We start from the raw sequence: 18,074 nt of genomic DNA on the forward strand, positions 1-18,074 counted from the left end.
ATTTACCACGTGGTCCTTACCTTCATAAATATTTATAAGACTAATCCGGAACTGACAATTTTAATCTCCGACTTCTAAAATTCTTCACAAATTAGTCCGAGACTTATATTTATTAATTTATTTAAATAAATGGAGCGTTACAACTCTCCCCCACTTAAATTAGATTTCGTCCTCGAAATCGCTCCTTACTATTCCTTTCACGCTAAACCGCTCTAGCAACATGGTCACCATCCTGGGCACACCCTAGCCTTTCTTGGGTAACTGTGACCAACCCTGGCAGGGTTCTATAATCCCCAGATAAATGAATTCCTCGCAACAAGATCACATCTGCTATGTCTGAAATCTACTGTCTCGATATGGTCTGAATCCCTGAGAGACCACTCATACTAAATCATTATCGATGAAACCAACCTGCTTATCTCTCAACTGACTACTCAACTTCTGCTAGCTCGAGAACTCCCACTACAAAACAGGTTCACAAACCTAATCATTCTTGTCTGTACTTGCAACTTAAGGCTCAATTACTAACATTGCCCAAGAGTTGTAACTACCTGAAACACTGAACTGTCTGAACACTGAACTGCTCGAAACACTGAACTGTCTGAACACTGAACTGCCTGATTCATTGAATTGCCTGAAACTATATGCTGCCATGTAGCTGCTTCCTGACATCTACCGAGACCTACATGGTCCCAATTTTCTGCCAATCATCTGAACTATCGAGTTCCAACCCAACTGCAGAGTCAAAGGACTCCCTACTTATCCGCCTCGCACAACTTCTGAACGAAATCCTTCTATGGATCTAGTTGCTACTAGTTTTCTCATCACTGCGGCCCTAACGGGCTTCTGCTCTAACTGATTGGTTCCATGCGTCAAATCCTGACGTCACCAAAACCCAAAGCTAAACGCGAGTGCTACATGATCATTGGTAGCCTAATGTCATAAATGACCTCAAGCAGTCCACTGCTTCTTTGCTCTCTTCTCTGTAGTGGCGCTTCTACAGTCTTATCAATAGGTCTAATCCGTCTGGGAAATCCCGAAATCCAATCCATGGATTTCCATATCCTTACTGCTATACCTGAAATGGTGAGTACTACTGATCTTTCTGCGTCCTAACAACGCACTCACGCTATCTACCAACCTAGTGAAAGCTGCGGCTACACCCACAGACTCACATCACTCTAGTACTATCTGCTAATCTTGTGAATGCTACGGCTACACCCGCAGACTTACAACACTCTAATACTATCTGATTGCTAGTGAATGCTACGGCTACACCCGCAGGCTTACAACACTCTGATGCTGGATCGAACACGCGCTTGCCCCGCACTCAACTGAAGTCATGTCCTGAATGGAATCCCAAACCTGATTCCCTAAGGCTTACTAGTAACATCACGAGAACGCGATCTCCTTATTGGCATGCTTTTCCGAACTTTCATCTCACACTATCCTCAAACCATATAACCACTTGGGCTATCTTCCTTCCCAATAAGGATGCGAAACTTATCCTAGTCTCAAAACTGCATCGCTTCTGAATCCTTGGGTGATTCTCCCCTACTTTGATTTAGCTAATGCCCTACAGCACACAAAACTGGAAGAATTCCTAATCCTTCTCACCACCCATGACCAATCTGCTAGAAACCACACTTACCATTGCTAGTGTTTCCACACTACCTAATCCAAAAGATCACACAACTCTAAAAAAAATTCGAATAAATCTCCGGTAATAACCCGCTAAACCCAGGAAACTCCGAATCTCAATTGGAGACCATCGGAATCTCCCACTTTATCACGGCCTCTATCTTGGCCGGATTGACTAGAATATCCTTCCGATTGACGAGGTACCCCAAGAAATTGCACCCCGTGCAACCAGAACTCACGATTAAAGAACCTTGCGAAAATTCTCTTCCTCCTCAAAGTCTCTAGCACCTCCCGCAGGTGCTTCTCGTGCTGCTCCTCGGTCTTGGAATAAACCAAGATGACGCTGTACTTTCCCAATACCATAATATGGGGGATTGCTCTATCACTATTCACTAATGCTTCTCGGTATGCAATTGACATATGACATCTCTTGAAAATGTAATTCAGACACGAACCGAGGATAACAAAGGGTTACACTTACTCAACCCTTGGAACAAAAGGCTCCCTTGTGCAGTTTCCCACAAGTGCTGCACCGATTCTGACCCCGCTGGCCTCTCAGAAGCTGATCTAAAATCTACGGTCTCCTCCCGAGACCCTTTACTATAAGCAACTGATCTGGTTCCCTCTTAACAATGTGCTCTAAGTCAATATCCCGCTCTCGACCTCTAGAAGTCGTATCATTCAGGATCTTGCACCCCGAGGTACTCATGATCTCCCTGCTATCATTCTACAATATGTTCTGATAACTTACCTTCTTTGTTACCTCATTTGCTGCATATTGTGGTACCATATAAGCTCTTTCCCGATACTTGGCAGTGATCTCTGCCACAGTCTTAGTCTTCTGGTGGAGATCTAACAACTCTTGCGCCAACTGTTGCGCCTCAATCGCCTGGGCACACTCTGCCCATAATCTGGTCTGGAAGTCATCTCATGACATAACATCAACCACGTCACCACTCAACTCACTACCAACCTCTTCCTATCAATCTCGTGCTCTATCCCTCAGGAGATAGGAAGTAAGTCAGACCTTGTCTCCATTCAAGACAACATCTGGTACGAAATGTGTTGGCAACATCTGCCAACCATCTGCCGCTAACAATGGGGTCCCTAACCCCCTGACAATCTGAAGCCTCACAAACTGTGAATTCCCGAAACATCAACGTACGGGTCTCTATCATGACTACTGCTATCTCAGTGCAGAATGCACTCGGCCTCTCATCACAAATTTCCATAATGCCCCTCCTTGATCACACTGAGGATCATAGGAGTCTGCTCAACCATATTGCGCAAAATTCTCAGATGAAATGAACTCCCTCATCTGATCATCAATCTGCCCAGCTCTAGAGTCCGAGCCTGATCCCCTGTCGACACCAGAACTACCATCTGGTCTACCACGTAGCGTCACTATACTCAGCAACATGCCGTCACTAACATCACAATACTCACCCAATCTCGAGGGATCTCACACACTACAAGTTCCCTGGATTCATCTCAGCCTTCCTTGATTCGAGTACGGATCCTCTGCTTTCAGTAGTACGGGCCCATACTACCTTCCACATCTATCCGTACTTTCCTCAAGAACTGCCTCGACTCCACTAAGTCACTCTACTGCTACAAATCTCTGCTACTACTTTCCTAGGCTTTCCCTAGGGGACTTCTGACTCCACCCAAACCAGTCCTCAGCTGCTGAAGGCCTCCTTGTAATGCCAATTAGTCACCACCTGAATACCATCACATGCAAGGAGGCTCGGATAATCCTTCGAGTAAAAGTCTCGTCCCTATAACGGTTGGACTCAAACAAGAGCTGCGCAATAGGGCCAAATCCAGCACTCTGAGATTATTCAACCCTGATCACATGTGGTGTGACGTATTCACCTAATGGCTAACTCCCATCACTCAGAGTCCCACAAAGCACAAAGCAAGCAGCATTCGGATAAAGGAAACATACTCAGGCAAAACTATTCTCATAACGAGAAACTGTACTAGCATACAATACTAAACTCATACTATCAGGCATAACCTACACAGGCTATCCTACTACTGTCTACTCATTACTAGCATGAAATTCTTATCAAGCTGAAACACATAAAACAGGCACATAAGGCATCATCCTAGATCCTTAGTCCTATTCTAGCATGCTGTTCTACTGAAACTGAAGCTGAAACTGAAACTGAAACTGAAACTGGAACTGATAATCATAACATAACTTGTATGGGTAATTTGGGAGTACTTACTTGAGCTCGGCTGATTGCATGCACCACACCCTTTTCTCTTTTCAAAACTCTTTTTACTTTTTCTAAAACTCTTTTCTTTATACTTTTCTAAAATTGTTTTCTTTTCTCAAAATCCTTTTGTAACCATGATTTTTCTTTTGAAAACTCTATACCACTTCCTTATTTTGAGTCCAGACACACTCTCAAGTATGTCTGAATCCCTCAAACCAAGGCTCTGATACCAACTTGTAACATCCCAAAAACACAGTCTGAAAATTTTGTTTAATTAAATGTTAAAACCATAGTCAATAAACCTCATATAGAAATCATAAGCAATGTATCTCAAAATATTATAATAACTGTCAAATATATCAGAGTATAAACATCCCAGGCTGAACAAATGGTGTGTGCACTGCAATCTTCCCGAGCCCCTCTTTTGAAAACTGAGTACCTGAAACCAAAACTGAAACTGTAAGCACGAAGCTTAGTGAGCTCCCCCAAACTACCACATACCATACAGTATATAAATAAGCACATACTGGGCCTTGCCCACTGCATCAGACCGAAGTCTGGAACTAGCTGCATCGGACCGAAGTCCGGAACTGACTGGGACCTTGTCCCCTGCATCGGACCAAAGTCCAGAACTAACTGCATCGGACCGAAGTCCGGAACTGACTGGGACCTTGTCCCCTACATCGGACCGAAGTCCGGAACTAACTGGGACCTTGTCCCCTGCATCGGACCGAGGTCCGGAACTAACTGCATCGGACTGAAGTCCGGAACTGACTGCATCGGACTGAAGTCCGGAACTGACTGGGACCTTGTCCCCTGCATCGGACCGAAGTTCGGAACTAACTGCATCAGACCGAAATCCAGAACTGACTGGGCATAGCATAGCATAGCAAAAACACATATCAAATAGCATAACACACATGATCATAAACCCATATACTGCATACTACGTCAGGCCATAGCCCATAACACTTAACACATAAATCCTGTCTGAGCCACGAAGGCATCAAACAAACTAACAACTGCATCAGACCAAAATCCGGAAACTACTGCTACTAAACGGGCCGGCATTGTGGCCTTAGACCCATTCCTACTGGAAGGAAACTCACCTCACACTGCTGAAGTCCCGCAGACACAATCCCACACTGTTGAAGTCCCGCAGACTCCACCCCAGCTGCTGGCTGACAGATTCCCGAACTATCAACACCAAATAACACCCAATTAATAATTGGGTTCTAACACATAACTAAAAATACATGCTTTGGATAATTACTACATTACCCCTAGCTTTGCTTACCCAAGCCCAAAGCCCAATCCATAGGCCCGAAGTCAACTAAGGATCAAAGTCCAACATATGGCCCAATGATCAGTCCAGTCCAACATGTATCATTCTCGGGCCCGATATCATACAACCATCTAGGCCCCAACTATGGCCCAATTTTCCAAATTGGGCCCAATCCTTCATATAGGCCTCACCCTAAAGCCCAACTAATTACTCTAGTCCATTTGATTATTCTCGGATGGCCCAATACAAAGCCCAAGTGAAATTAGGGTTTCACATCAAATGATAACTAGGGTTAAGTGTTTCTTACTTAACCCACTAGGGACTTAATCCATTAAGGACTTAATCCATTAAGTCCATTATTGCTTAGATTAATTTCTGCCAATGATTATTATATAATATTCACTTATTAAACAAGTCTCGTGTGTGTGCTGATAATTTCTCAAATTTTAATATGTTCTCAATTAGCTCATTATGGACTTAGTCCAGTAAGTTCTTTACTCTACTTGATAAATGACATGAAATAGTTTGGGCTTAATTCACAATCTAATCCCAATGTCCCAAAAGTGGGTCCAATAAGTCTAAGGCCCAATTACTCACAATTAGGGTTTTGCTTGAGGGGCACCACCCACTACCACTTCGGGTAGAGGTGGTCTGTGGCGGCTTACGGCGGCGGCCACCACCCTAGGGTGGTGGTTTTTCATTTCATTAATCTTTTGGAAATTACAATTACAATGCTTTATACACACACACTAACTAACACACAGACACACACACAACCACACCGTGGTGGCCGGCAGCGGTGCTTGGCGGAAACCACCATGGCTGGCGGCCATGGTGGGTACCTATTCAATTATCCAGTATCAACACCATCAACAACCCACATATGCGATTCTGACTTGTTCAAGGGCTTAGCCACCCACCTGGTGGCTGTCATCGATGGCAGCATCAACCCAAGCGGAAACAGCGGCGGTTGTTGGACGGTAGAAACCATGCCTTCTCGGAGATAGCGCCACAGCAGGAGAGTAGGAATGAGAGAGGTAAAATAACGACGCTTACGAGACGTGCACGACTGGCCTCCCTAACCCTGTATCGGTTCAAGGCTCACATATGTCGTTTATGCGAGATACCGACCTAACCACGAAATCTTTCCCGATCCTAATGACTAAGTGACGTCGGAGTAGCGGCCTCTCGTCCTCGTCGGCAACTAGATAACGCGACGGCTTCTTGGCATTGACAACGGTCGCGGTATCGACTGGAATGAGCTCATCGGTCTTGCCTGACAGGGGCAATGAAGACAACTGCGACTGAAGGAGGAGAATGAGAAGAAGAATAGTGGAGGCTCGGCGGCAGCAGGTTTATGGTGGTAGTCTCGGTGCCGGAAGTCTGAGAAGGAGGGTGACAGCCGGTGATGGGAGGCTTGAGGTTGGGAGAGACGACGGCTGTGGAGTCACAAGGTGGCGGCTGCTAAGGATTAGGTTTAGGGTTTCACTTGGGTTATATCCTCATACACGGGAGGAATGACGGGGCTTCACCCGTGTTCTTTCTTCAAACTTGTAATATTTTAACAAGTTTAGTCCCCCTCACCGGATTCATTTTCAAACATATGATATGATTTTTCGACTTCAGCCCCTCCACCCTTATTTGTTTACTTTATAAACCCTAACTTTCAAAACTCTTTACAATGAAGTCCAAAATAACCATTTAATCCTTACTTCTCATAATCTATCCATCTTAAGTCTCGATAATTTACCACGTGGTCCTTACCTTCATAAATATTTATAAGACTAATCCGGAACTGACAATTTTAATCTCCGACTTCTAAAATTCTTCACAAATTAGTCCGAGACTTATATTTATTAATTTATTTAAATAAATGGAGCGTTACAGCAACCAATGCCCCTTCCTTTGGCAACAAAACACATGGACCCTTTGGTAATGGCACATGAGACTATCTCGGAATTTGCCTTTCTCTTTACTATTTGGTCAACCGAGTTGACTATAGCCAATCTCTTTCCATTGGGAAGAGAAATATTTTTCTAGATATCCAATGCTACCATTGTCAATGTCCATTTAAGACTTGGGAAGTTGTTCTTTTAATCAAATTTGCTTTACTGGTGTTCCAAATCATTGCTGATTCCACAACACCAAGCAAATAGATAACATCATTAAGGGTCATGTCATAGTCTGCCTCATAGTAGTCCCAAAGGGACTCACTATGTTACCAAGAAAGTGATTGAATATCCAACTTTCACAAGACTTTGACACCCAACTCTCCCGGCTTGTCAATATGTGACTTTATCTCCAAGATGTGAGCACACATAGACTATGCTTGCCAATAAGGATTGAGTGACTTTAAACTTTTCATGAACTTGTAGGTGAGGGAGAATAATTGGAGGAGGTGGAGGAAGTGAAGCATGATGTTGAGGGACACCATCTTCAAGAGATTTGAGAAGATCATAGTTGTCTGAACCAGACATCTATAATGGGAGAAAATCAAGTTAGTTGATTCAAAGTCCTTAATATAACACCCAATACGAAATATTAAGGCTAGGACCCAACACAATATTTTATAACTTGGAAGAGGGATGCCGTAATCCAAGCTATAAAATATTTGAAGGTAGGCGAATGACGATTCACCAATTTCCACCATGAAAAATGAAATAATTTATTAGGTTTTAATTGGATTTGAAATTCCTAGATCTTTTGAGATTCATTGAACTTTTTAATGGTATGTTTCAATCTCGAGTGTGCCCTCTCAAATTTTGTGACTGGGATGCCGAGGATCACAAAACAAGGTGTGAATAACCATACCAATTCACTTGGTACCCTTAATATTATCACATAATCAATGTGCTGGTTAACCACACACGCTCCATTGATCTATGACAAACATTAAGTCACCCTTCGTGATCCTTACTAGTCCAAGTTAGTGTGCCGGTTAACCACACACGCTTCACCAATGGCTTGGTAAGGTACAAAGTGTGAATTCTATGGGCTAACACCAAATTCACATTTTTCCTAAAGTAACTAAGATTGGGAATTAAATAAAACATTTAGTTACTTTATAATATTCATTATACTTTTAATGATAATTTAAAGTCATTGTCCTACCCGTTCGGCTAACGACCCTCCACTGATCAAGCAAGCGGTGGGTGAGAGTGGACACCCATTAAGTCGCCATTTTATAGGCAACAACCTTATACCCACCTTATAGACCGGCTTCGTGAATGAGGCCTACTAACGGTAAAACGACTTGTTCTTATACATACATACATATATATATATATATATATATATATATATATATATATATATGTGTGTGTGTGTGTGTGTGTGTGTGTGTGTGTATATATATATATATATAATTAACCATTAATGTTATAAATAGTATAAGTGTTGAATTTTAACTTTTTAAAATTCTAAGTGTTGGAATTAAAGTTTATTAAAGTGTGTGAAACTTTTCCAAATTCCAAAACTTGAGGGCAAGTTTTGTAACTCTTCAAAACTTTTCATTTCATAACTTATGAATTAAAGGTTCATAAAATGAAGACTCTTCATTTTATGTAACTTATGTGTTTTTAATGTGTGTTAAAGAAAAGTGATCTTTGGATATCCATAACTTGAGGACAAATTATGGACTCCATTAAAACACATAAATGATCAAGAATTAATTCTAAACAATTCAGCAAATAATTCCTATCATCTTCTAAATTCATAAGAACATGAACATGATTATCAAAGTTTCAAGAATTATATGAACACATACAAAGCATGAAATTTTGATATATGCTATTGTAAACGGATTCGAACAACCATTACACCAACTAAAATAAGTTTTAAAACATCAAAACAGTTTAGAATAAAGTTTCTAGTCCATTTCCAGCAGCAAAAGTTGAAAATCTGCATTCTGAACCTTCTACTCGCCGAGTGCACGAACCTACTCGGCGAGTAGGATGAATTTTGCCTTGGACTCGGCGAGTCCATCATGCAGACAGCAAAAATTTCAACTTTTTTCACTATTTTGCATCAAGTATCAAACAAGCAAGCCTAGGCTCTGATACCACTGTTGGGTTTTGAGCAATCTAACACTTCCTAAGTGTGCATGCAACCCTAATAAACCTTGGATCTATGTTTGTCTAAATACATGCAAAATAATAATTTTTCCAAGGTTCATAACCTATCTAACCTGGCATGGGGTGCTTTTGAACATAAAAGAATTAGATGAGATTACATACCTTTTGATGATGAGTTTGATTCCTAAGGAGTTTGTGGGCCAAGCACCAATAGTGTGAATGCCTCAAATGGAATCACAAATCACCACAAACTCTTGGAAAACTTTGAGAGAGTGTATACACACTTATAAAATCGGTCACACACAAACACATACTAGTGGCTATTTCATGCAACAAAAGCATGCTTATATAGTGTACATGATTAGGGTGAAACCCTAATAACCCATGAACTTTCCTTTTCCAAGGATCCATGGGTGAAAAGCTCCATGGATCATCCATGGACTTCCATACAAACCTAGCCCATTAACAAATGAGTGTTAGCCTACACCATATAAAACCAATAGCCCACAATCTAATTAGTCCTCCTTTTAATCTCTAAATTAATTCATAATTAATTTAAGACTAAGACTAATTAAATAACGTGACTTCATATTGATATATTATAACTTATAATCTATTAATAATCATATGTGTATAACTCTCATAAAATTATCCATAAATAGTTTGGATGAAATGCAACCCAAATGGACCATGTCGGGTTGGGTCAAGTATATACTAAATAAGTTACGGACTTAGACACCTTATCCAACAGACTCCCACTTGGATAAGTCTAATAACTATATATTCGTAAGTTACTTCAGGAACCAACCAGCAATCGTAGATCCCTAAACCTCTATTGAACTATGAAGCGCCATTTTAGATAAGTGATCATATAATCCTCCGTTCTCATGATATCAGCCGGACAAATACATGGAACAATGTCGTACACTCGCCCAAGCAAGCTTAACTGCGGAGTTCTGATGGGATCCGGTGTATTAGTTCTTGTATGATTGCACCCGAAATACTATCCATGTTTATTGCTTTTATGTGTTACAAGACGCAGAACCTCCTTTGTTATGGTACGCGGGGCGTGGGACCCATGTGGTCGATCGATTCCGTTCCAAAAATACGAAATCCATCAACGATGAACCGGAGGGGACCCAAGCAAAGAAATAGCAAGAAAGAAAGGAAAAAAAACCAAGAAAACCACATGTAAAATGTAAAAAAAAAAGCAAACGGACAACAAAAAGGGGGGGGGGGGTGCAACACGAGGACTTCCCAGGGGGTCACCCATCCTAGTGCTACTCTCGCCCAAGCACGCTTAACTGCGGAGTTATGATGGGATCCGGTGCATTAGCGCAGGTATGATCGCACCCGAAATACTATCCATGTTTATTGCTTTTATGTGTTACAAGACGCAGAACCTCCTTTGTTTTGGTACGCTGGACGTGGGACCCACGTGATCGATCGACTGTGATCCAAAAATATGAAAACCATCAACCATGAACCGGAGGGCACCCGAGCATACAAATAGCAAGAAAGAAAGGAAAAAACCAAAAAACCGCATGTAAAATGTAAAAAAAACGCAAACGAACAACGAAAAAGGCGGGTGCAACACGACGACTTCCCAGGGGATCACCCATCCTAGTACTACTCTCGCCCAAGCACGTTTAACTGCGGAGTTCTGATAGGATCCGGTGCATTAGTGCTGGTATGATCGCACCCAAAATATTATCCATTTTTATTGCTTTTATGTGTTACAAGACGCAAAACCTCCTTTGTTTTGATACGCTGGGCGCGTGACCCACGTGATCGATCGGCTTTGTTCCAAAAATACGAAAACCATCAACCATGAATCTGAGGGCACCCGAGCATAGAAATAGCAAGAAAGAAAGGTATAAAACTGAAAAACCGCACGTAAAATGTAAAAAAAAAAATGCAAACGGACAACGAAAAAGGATGCTGCAACATAAGGACTTCCCAGGTGTTCACCCATCCTAGTACTACTCTCTCCTAAGCACGCTTGACTGTGTAGTTTTGATGGGATCTGGTGCATTAGTGCTGGTATAATTGCACCCAAAATACTATCCATGTTTATTGCTTTTATGTGTTACAAGACGCCGAACCTCCTTTGTTTTGGTACGCGGGGCGTGGGACCCACGTGATCGATTGGCTCCGTTCCATAAATACGAAAACCATGAACCATGAACCGGAGGGCACCCGAGCATAGAAATAGCAAGAAAGAAAGGAAAAAATAACCAAAAACCCGCACGTAAAATGTAAAAAAAAAAAAAAAAAAACGCAAACGGACAACGAAAAAGAGGGGGGGGGGTGCAACACGAGGACTTCCCATGGGGTCACCCATCCTAGTACTACTCTCGCCCAAGCACGCTTAACTGCGGAGTTCTATGGGATCCGGTGCATTAGTGATATGAACGCACCTGAAATATTATCCATGTTTATTGCTATTATGTGTTACAAGACGCAGAACCTCCTTTGTTTTGGTACGCGGGGCGTGGGACCCACGTAACCGATCGGCTCCGTTCCAAAAATACATAAACCATCAACCATCAACCGGAGGGCACTCGAGCATAGAAATGGCAAGAAAGAAAGGAAAAAATACACGTGAAATCAAAAAAACGCAAACGGACAACGAAAAAGAAGGGTACAACACGAGGACTTCCCAGGGGGTCACCCATCTTAGTACTACTCTCGCCCAAGAACGCTTAAATGTGTAGTTCTGATGCGATCCCGTGCATTAGTGCTGGTATGATCGCACCCAAAATACTATCCATTTTTATTGCTTTTATGTGTTACAAGACGCAAAACCTCCTTTGTTTTGATACGCTGGGCGTGGGACCCACGTGACCGATCGGCATCGTTCCAAAAATACGAAAAACATGAACCATGAACCGAAGGGCACCCGAGCATAGAAATAGCAAGAAAGAAAGGAAAAAAAAACAAAAAACCACACATAAAATGTAAAAAAACACAAACGGACAACGAAAAGGGGGGGGGGGTGCAACATGAGAATTTCCCGGGGGTCACCCATCCTAGTACTACTCTCGCCCAAGCACGCTTATCTGCGTAGTTATGATATGATCCGGTGCTTTAGTGCTGGTATGATCGCACCCGAGAAATTATCCATGTTTATTGCTTTTATGTGTTACAAGAAACAGAACCTCCTTTGTTTTGGTACGCGGAGCGTGAGACCCACGTGACCGATCGGCTCCGTTCCCAAAATACGAAAACCATCAACCATTAATTGGAGGGAACCCGAGCATAGAAATAGCAAGAAAGAATGGAATAAAAACCAAAAAACCGCACGTAAAATGTAAAAAAAAACGCAAACGGACAACGGAAAAGGGGGTTCAACACGAGGACTTCCCAGGGGGTGACCCATCCTTGTACTACTCTCGCCCAAGCACGCTTAACTGCGGAGTTCTGATGGGATCCGGTGCATTACTGTTATGAACGCACCTGAAATATTATCCATGTTTATTGCTATTATGTGTTACAAGACGCAGAACCTCCTTTGTTTTGGTACGTGGGGCGTGGGACCCACGTAACCGATCGGCTCCGTTCCAAAAATACATAAACCATCAACCATCAACCAGAGGGCACCCGAGCATAGAAATGACAAGAAAAAACGGAAAAAAAGCAGGTAAAATCGGAAAGAAAGCAGGTAAAATCTAAAAAAACGCAAACGGACAACGAAAAAGTGGGGTGCAGCACGAGGACTTCCGAGGGGGTCACCCATCCTAGTACTACACTCTCGCCCAAGCACGCTTAACTGTGTAGTTCTGATGCGATCCGGTCCATTAGTGCTGGTATGATCGCACCCAGAATACTATCCTTTTTTATTGCTTTTATGTGTTACAAGATACAAAACCTCCTTTGTTTTGTTACGCTGGGCGTGGGACCCGCGTGATCGATCGACTCCGTTCCAAAAATACGAAAACCATCAACCATGAATCGGAGGGCACCCGAGCAAAGAAATAACAAGAAAGAAAGGTATAAAAACCAAAAAACCGCACGTAAAATGTAAAATCAAAAAACACAAACGAACAACAAAAAAGGGAGGGTGGAACACAAGGACTTCCCAGGGGGTCACACATCCTAGTACTACTCTCGCTCAAGCACGCTTAACTGCAGAGTTCTGATGCGATTTGGTGCATTAGTGCCGGTATGATTGCACCCGAAATACTATCCATGTTTATTGCTTTTATGTGTTGCAAGACACAGAACCTCCTTTGTTTTGGTACACGGGGCGTGGGAACCACATGACCGATCCGCTCCGTTCCTAAAATACGAAAACCATCAACCACAAACCGGAGGGCACCCGAACATCTAAATAGAAGGAAAGAAAGGAAAAAAAACCAAAAAACTGCACGTGAAATGTAAAAAAAAAAACGTAAACAGAAAACGAAAAAGGAGGGTGCATCACGAGGACTTCCCAAGGGGTCACCCATCCTAGTACTACTCTCGCCCAAGCACGCTTAACTGCGAAGTTCTGATGGGATCCTGCGTATTAGTGTTGGTATGATCGCACCCGAAATACTATCCATGTTTAATGCTTTTATGTGTTACAAGACGCAGAACCTCCTTTGTTTTGGTACGCGGAGTGTGGGACCCACGTGACCGATCGGCTCCGTTCCAAAAATACGAAATCTATCAACAATGAACCGGAGGGCACCCGAGTAAAGAAATAGGAAGAAAGAAAGGAAAAAAACCAAAAAACTGCACGAAAAATGTAAAAAAAAAACGCAAACGAACAACGAAAAAGGGGGGTGCAACACGAGGACTTCCCATGGGGTCACCCATCCTAGTACTACTCTCGCCCAGGCACGCTTAACTGCGGAGTTCTGATGAGATCCGGTGCATTAGTGCTGGTATGATCGCACCCGAAATACTATCCATGTTTATTGCTTTTATGTTATACAAGACGCAGAACCTCCTTTGTTTTGGTATGCAGGGCGTGGGACCCACGTGACCGATCCGCTCCGTTCCAAAAATACGAAACCATCAACCATGAACCAGAGGGCACCCGAGCAAAGAAATAGCAAGAAAGAAAGGAATAAAAACCAAAAAACCGTACGTAAAATGTTGAAAAAAAACGCAAACGGACAACGAAAAAGGGGGGTGCAACACGAGGACTTCCCGGGGGTCATGCATCCTAGTACTACTCTCGCCCAAGCACGCTTAACTGCGGAGTTCTGATGGGATCCGGTGCATTAGTGCTGGTATGATTAGACCCGAAATACTATCCATGTTTATTGCTTTTATGTGTTACAAGACACATAACCTCCTTTGGTTTGGTACGCGGAGTGTGGGACCTACGTGACCGATCGGCTCCGTTCCAAAAATACGAAAACCATCATCCAAGAACCAGAGGGCACCCTAGCATAGAAATAGCAAGAAAGAAACGAAAAAAACCAAAAAACCGCACGTAAAATGTAAAAAAAAACGCAAACGGACAACGAAAAAGGGGGGGTGCAACACGAGGACTTCCCAGGGGGTCACCTATCCTAGTAATACTCTCGGCCAAGCTCGCTTAACTGCGGAGTTCCGATGGGATCCGGTGCATTAGTGCTGGTATGATCGCACACGAAATATTATCCATGTTGATTGTTTTTATGTTATACAAGACGCAGAACCTCCTTTGTTTTGGTATGCGGGGCGTGGGACCCACGTGACCGATCCGCTCCGTTCCAAAAATACGAAACCATCAACCATGAACCGGAGGGCACCCGAGCAAAGAAATAGCAATAAAGAAAGGAATAAAAACCAAAAAACCGTACGTAAAATGTTGAAAAAAAACGCAAACGGACAACGAAAAAGGGGGGTGCAACACGAGGACTTCCCGGGGGTCACGCATCCTAGTACTACTCTCGCCCAAGCACGCTTAACTGCGGAGTTCTGATGGGATCCGGTGCATTAGTGCTGGTATGATCAGACCCGAAATACTATCCATGTTTATTGCTTTTATGTGTTACAAGACACATAACCTCCTTTGGTTTGGTACGCGGAGTGTGGGACCTACGTGACCGATCGGCTCCGTTCCAAAAATACGAAAACCATCATCCAAGAACCGGAGGGCACCCTAGCATAGAAATAGCAAGAAAGAAACGAAAAAAACCAAAAAACTGCACGTAAAATGTAAAAAAAAACGCAAACGGACAACGAAAAAGGGGGGGTGCAACACGAGGTCTTCCCAGGGGGTGACCCATCCTTGTACTACTCTCGCCTAAGCACGCTTAACTGCGGAGTTCTGATGGGATCCGGTGCATTACTGTTATGAACGCACCTGAAATATAATCCATGTTTATTGCTATTATGTGTTACAAGACGCAGAACCTCCTTTGTTTTGGTACGTGGGGCGTGGGACCCACGTAACCGATCGGCTCCGTTCCAAAAATACATAAACCATCAACCATGAACCAGAGGGCACCCGAGCATAGAAATGACAAGAAAAAACGGAAAAAAAGCAAGTAAAATCTAAAAAAACGCAAACGGACAACGAAAAAGTGGGGTGCAACACGAGGACTTCCGAGGGGGTCACCCATCCTAGTACTACACTCTCGCCCAAGCACGCTTAACTGTGTAGTTCTGATGCGATCCGGTCCATTAGTGCTGGTATGATCACACCCAGAATACTATCCTTTTTTATTGCTTTTATGTGTTACAAGATACAAAACCTCCTTTGTATTGATACGCTGGGCGTGGGACCCGCGTGATCGATCGACTCCGTTCCAAAAATACGAAAACCATCAACCATGAATCGGAGGGCACCCGAGCAAAGAAATAACAAGAAAGAAAGGTATAAAAACCAAAAAACCGCACGTAAAATGTAAAAACAAAAAACGCAAACGAACAACAAAAAAGGGAGGGTGGAACACAAGGACTTCCCAGGGGGTCACACATCCTAGTACTACTCTCGCTCAAGCAAGCTTAACTGCAGAGTTTTGATGCGATTTGGTGCATTAGTGCCGGTATGATTGCACCCGAAATACTATCCATGTTTATTGCTTTTATGCGTTGCAAGACACAGAACCTCCTTTGTTCTGGTACACGGGGCGTGGGAACCACATGACCGATCCGCTCCGTTCCTAAAATACGAAAACCATCAACCACAAACCGGAGGGCACCCGAACATCTAAATAGAAGGAAAGAAAGGAAAAAAAACCAAAAAAATGCACGTAAAATGTAAAAAAAAAAAAAACGTAAACAGACAACGAAAAAGGAGGGTGCATCACGAGGACTTCCCAAGGGGTCACCCATCCTAGTACTACTCTCGCCCAAGCACGCTTAACTGCGAAGTTCTGATGGGATCCTGCGTATTAGTGTTGGTATGATCGCACCCGAAATACTATCCATGTTTAATGCTTTTATGTGTTGCAAGACGCAGAACCTCCTTTGTTTTGGTACGCGGAGTGTGGGACCCACGTGACCGATCGGCTCCGTTCCAAAAATACGAAATCTATCAACAATGAACCGGAGGGCACCCGAGTAAAGAAATAGGAAGAAAGAAAGGAAAAAAACCAAAAAACTGCACGAAAAATGTAAAAAAAAAACGCAAACGAACAACGAAAAAGGGGGGTGCAACACGAGGACTTCCCATGGGGTCACCCATCCTAGTACTACTCTCGCCTAGGCACGCTTAACTGCGGAGTTCTGATGGGATCCAGTGCATTAGTGCTGGTATGATCGCACCCGAAATACTATCCATGTTTATTGCTTTTATGTTATACAAGACGCAGAACCTCCTTTGTTTTGGTATGCGGGGCGTGGGACCCACGTGACCGATCCGCTCCGTTCCAAAAATACGAAACCATCAACCATGAACCGGAGGGCACCCGAGCAAAGAAATAGCAAGAAAGAAAGGAATAAAAACGAAAAAACCGTACGTAAAATGTTGAAAAAAAACGCAAACGGACAACGAAAAAGGGGGGTGCAACACGAGGACTTCCCGGGGGTCACGCATCCTAGTACTACTCTCGCCCAAGCACGCTTAACTGCGGAGTTCTGATGGGATCCGGTGCATTGGTGCTGGTATGATCAGACCCGAAATACTATCCATGTTTATTGCTTTTATGTGTTACAAGACACATAACCTCATTTGGTTTGGTACGCGGAGTGTGGGACCTACGTGACCGATCGGCTCCGTTCCAAAAATACGAAAACCATCATCCAAGAACCGGAGGGCACCCTAGCATAGAAATAGCAAGAAAGAAACGAAAAAAACCAAAAAACCGCACGTAAAATGTAAAAAAAACGCAAACGGACAACGAAAAAGGGGGGGTGCAACACGAGGTCTTCCCAGGGGGTGACCCATCCTTGTACTACTCTCGCCTAAGCACGCTTAACTGCGGAGTTCTGATGGGATCCGGTGCATTACTGTTATGAACGCACCTGAAATATAATCCATGTTTATTGCTATTATGTGTTACAAGACGCAGAACCTCCTTTGTTTTGGTACGTGGGGCGTGGGACCCACGTAACCGATCGGCTCCGTTCCAAAAATACATAAACCATCAACCATGAACCAGAGGGCACCCGAGCATAGAAATGACAAGAAAAAACGGAAAAAAAGCAAGTAAAATCTAAAAAAACGCAAACGGACAACGAAAAAGTGGGGTGCAACACGAGGACTTCCGAGGGGGTCACCCATCCTAGTACTACACTCTCGCCCAAGCACGCTTAACTGTGTAGTTCTGATGCGATCCGGTCCATTAGTGCTGGTATGATCACACCCAGAATACTATCCTTTTTTATTGCTTTTATGTGTTACAAGATACAAAACCTCCTTTGTATTGATACGCTGGGCGTGGGACCCGCGTGATCGATCGACTCCGTTCCAAAAATACGAAA

At 43.2% G+C, this 18,074-nt stretch overlaps 10 non-coding genes and 12 pseudogenes across 10 annotated transcripts; all 22 read right to left on the bottom strand.

Annotated features, from left to right (window-relative positions):
* Positions 1–10,460: 10,460 nt before the first annotated feature.
* LOC145027282 (5S ribosomal RNA) lies at positions 10,461–10,579 on the bottom strand. The gene has a single exon (XR_013675210.1). It is a non-coding gene; the product is annotated as a 5S ribosomal RNA (ribosomal RNA).
* A 230-nt stretch (positions 10,580–10,809) lies between these two features.
* On the bottom strand, positions 10,810–10,928 carry LOC145027256 (5S ribosomal RNA). The gene has a single exon (XR_013675186.1). It is a non-coding gene; the product is annotated as a 5S ribosomal RNA (ribosomal RNA).
* Positions 10,929–11,162: 234 nt separating this feature from the next.
* LOC145027770 (5S ribosomal RNA) lies at positions 11,163–11,281 on the bottom strand (annotated as a pseudogene).
* Positions 11,282–11,531: 250 nt separating this feature from the next.
* LOC145027680 (5S ribosomal RNA) lies at positions 11,532–11,646 on the bottom strand (annotated as a pseudogene).
* A 219-nt stretch (positions 11,647–11,865) lies between these two features.
* Positions 11,866–11,984, bottom strand: LOC145027644 (5S ribosomal RNA; annotated as a pseudogene).
* Positions 11,985–12,219: 235 nt separating this feature from the next.
* LOC145027697 (5S ribosomal RNA) lies at positions 12,220–12,337 on the bottom strand (annotated as a pseudogene).
* A 232-nt stretch (positions 12,338–12,569) lies between these two features.
* Positions 12,570–12,685, bottom strand: LOC145027722 (5S ribosomal RNA; annotated as a pseudogene).
* A 241-nt stretch (positions 12,686–12,926) lies between these two features.
* On the bottom strand, positions 12,927–13,047 carry LOC145027686 (5S ribosomal RNA; annotated as a pseudogene).
* A 237-nt stretch (positions 13,048–13,284) lies between these two features.
* On the bottom strand, positions 13,285–13,403 carry LOC145027662 (5S ribosomal RNA; annotated as a pseudogene).
* Positions 13,404–13,638: 235 nt separating this feature from the next.
* Positions 13,639–13,757, bottom strand: LOC145027449 (5S ribosomal RNA). Its single transcript, XR_013675368.1, has one exon. It is a non-coding gene; the product is annotated as a 5S ribosomal RNA (ribosomal RNA).
* Positions 13,758–13,990: 233 nt separating this feature from the next.
* LOC145025796 (5S ribosomal RNA) lies at positions 13,991–14,109 on the bottom strand. Its single transcript, XR_013673793.1, has one exon. It is a non-coding gene; the product is annotated as a 5S ribosomal RNA (ribosomal RNA).
* Positions 14,110–14,342: 233 nt separating this feature from the next.
* On the bottom strand, positions 14,343–14,460 carry LOC145027511 (5S ribosomal RNA). Its single transcript, XR_013675426.1, has one exon. It is a non-coding gene; the product is annotated as a 5S ribosomal RNA (ribosomal RNA).
* A 233-nt stretch (positions 14,461–14,693) lies between these two features.
* Positions 14,694–14,812, bottom strand: LOC145027527 (5S ribosomal RNA). The gene has a single exon (XR_013675442.1). It is a non-coding gene; the product is annotated as a 5S ribosomal RNA (ribosomal RNA).
* Positions 14,813–15,045: 233 nt separating this feature from the next.
* Positions 15,046–15,163, bottom strand: LOC145027364 (5S ribosomal RNA). Its single transcript, XR_013675286.1, has one exon. It is a non-coding gene; the product is annotated as a 5S ribosomal RNA (ribosomal RNA).
* Positions 15,164–15,396: 233 nt separating this feature from the next.
* Positions 15,397–15,512, bottom strand: LOC145027699 (5S ribosomal RNA; annotated as a pseudogene).
* A 220-nt stretch (positions 15,513–15,732) lies between these two features.
* On the bottom strand, positions 15,733–15,853 carry LOC145027669 (5S ribosomal RNA; annotated as a pseudogene).
* Positions 15,854–16,090: 237 nt separating this feature from the next.
* LOC145027735 (5S ribosomal RNA) lies at positions 16,091–16,209 on the bottom strand (annotated as a pseudogene).
* A 238-nt stretch (positions 16,210–16,447) lies between these two features.
* Positions 16,448–16,566, bottom strand: LOC145027450 (5S ribosomal RNA). The gene has a single exon (XR_013675369.1). It is a non-coding gene; the product is annotated as a 5S ribosomal RNA (ribosomal RNA).
* Positions 16,567–16,799: 233 nt separating this feature from the next.
* LOC145026827 (5S ribosomal RNA) lies at positions 16,800–16,918 on the bottom strand. The gene has a single exon (XR_013674780.1). It is a non-coding gene; the product is annotated as a 5S ribosomal RNA (ribosomal RNA).
* Positions 16,919–17,151: 233 nt separating this feature from the next.
* LOC145027434 (5S ribosomal RNA) lies at positions 17,152–17,269 on the bottom strand. Its single transcript, XR_013675353.1, has one exon. It is a non-coding gene; the product is annotated as a 5S ribosomal RNA (ribosomal RNA).
* A 232-nt stretch (positions 17,270–17,501) lies between these two features.
* On the bottom strand, positions 17,502–17,617 carry LOC145027700 (5S ribosomal RNA; annotated as a pseudogene).
* A 220-nt stretch (positions 17,618–17,837) lies between these two features.
* LOC145027670 (5S ribosomal RNA) lies at positions 17,838–17,958 on the bottom strand (annotated as a pseudogene).
* Positions 17,959–18,074: the final 116 nt, after the last annotated feature.

The sequence above is a fragment of the Lactuca saligna genome, chromosome 1 (assembly GCF_052625555.1).
Source record: "Lactuca saligna cultivar CGN05327 chromosome 1, ASM5262555v1, whole genome shotgun sequence".
In the NCBI taxonomy this organism is placed as follows: domain Eukaryota; kingdom Viridiplantae; phylum Streptophyta; class Magnoliopsida; order Asterales; family Asteraceae; genus Lactuca; species Lactuca saligna.